The following is a 1,867-nucleotide window of genomic DNA, read 5'->3' as shown; positions in this document are numbered from 1 at the left end:
TCTGTGGCCGAGAAATCCCTCTCCTCTGACGGCGGGCTGTGTGCTTTAATCAGATAGGGGCGGAGATGACAACAACATGGACACGGCGAAGTACAGAGCAGTGCGTCCCCCTCTCCTCCGGAATGGGCTGTGCCTGAGCGAAGCTTTGGGCTGAGAATGAAACCCCTCTCCTTGTGTGTCTGTTTCTAAAAGCTGCAGTCCCACAGATCACCCCCCCCCCCCCCCCCCCCCCCCCCTCTCCTACCTCCATCCCACAGATCCCCTCGCATAGAGATGGATGACTTGTCAGACAAAGGCAATAGATTCCAACACTTTGTGATTCGCCCACGTAAAAACCTGCAGCTCAAATGAGGAGGTCCCTGCATCCGACAGCCAGGAAGGGGAGGGAGACGAAATGGGAAATGATGAGACTTTGGGGTGAAGAATCAAGGAAATTAAAGGCAGGGGGTTGAAGAGAGGTAAAAGCACTGTCAGGCTGCTGTGTGTTGTTTAAAGAGACGTATCTAAAATGTTTTCATATGAAAGACTCCCAATAGAAACCCTTGATGAGACTGGGACTCATGTGTGAATATTTTTGATGTTGGCACCATTTTCAAAAGTGATTTTAAAGAACCTAAAACAAGATATATGAAAACAAATCATAATTATAATGTATCTTACTATTCTTATAATTTAAATAAAAATACATTTAACAATTTATTCATCTTGCAAACACAACAAGAGGCCCAGTTACCCACGTTGTGAGCCTCTGGTTCAAAGTGTTAACTCTCAAATATCACAATTTAGTTACAATTTTTGCAATAAAATCTTTATTTTGAAAATGTGTGTTTTTACAGCAATTTCTCAATGCTTTATCTTCCTATATTCCTATTCCTAAATAATTCAGAAAACATTCTTTAACAAAAAAGGTATTTACATGAGTTCAATAATGATGCAAAAACAAGAGCTGCTACTTTTTATCCTGACTGTTTTGATCCGTGTGTGGTCATACAGGATGTGTGCAAGGTGAGCTCGCAGCCTGCAGAGGGAGAGTCAGTCAGAAGGCCATCATCATCATCACCATCATCATCCACTCCCCGCCTGTGTGCAGCATTGCTCTGTAGATGGCGCTCATACAGTAGGTTACAGCCCGCTGTGCTCCTCAGACAGAGGCAGGTAGGTCGATGCTGCCGGGCCGGCCGGGTCAGAGGTGGGGGGGGGGAAACCTACTGTAGCTGTATTATGCACTCGTAATATCTTCCGGTAGGACTCAATCCGAGGGGAAACAAAGACAAAAAACACACAATCATATAGCTTAAAAGTGATTATTTTTACAGCCTCTATGTTTTCTTCTGTCTATACATTACTGCTGTTTAAAGTAGCTGCAGTTTTTCAAGCAAAAATATAATTGAAAAAATATTTGTATGCATTATGCATAATTATATCAGGATAGTGTTTGTAGTGTACAGTGTCACCCAACTCGTGGTTTACAACGTAGCCTATAACACAGCAATCTTCTTGTATTCAGTATAATGTATGTATTTGTTGAAAGAGGCATCTGTAAAATACCATTAATATAATATAAATAATATTATTATTACAAATAATAATAACGTTATTTAAAGGGTTGTGGTCTTTATGGAAAAGGACTCTGTGTTGCGTCCAGATCTGCCCTCTGGACAAGTTTGAGGACGATTCCTCTTTTTGTTTCTGTTTTTTTTTTTTTTTTTTTTTTTGGGAGGGAGCTTCTGGTACAATATGTAGCACCATGGGCTGTAATTTCACACGTCAGTGCACTTTTGCCCTAAAGCTGCTGCTATTTCCCCCACAACACCCCGATTTGCCCCCCGTACCTCTTGCACTGCTACGATGACGTCCCCATGTCACA

Source organism: Trematomus bernacchii, unplaced genomic scaffold (assembly GCF_902827165.1).
Source record: "Trematomus bernacchii unplaced genomic scaffold, fTreBer1.1, whole genome shotgun sequence".
Lineage (NCBI taxonomy): Eukaryota > Metazoa > Chordata > Actinopteri > Perciformes > Nototheniidae > Trematomus > Trematomus bernacchii.
Note: the sequence above shows the minus strand (reverse complement) of the source record.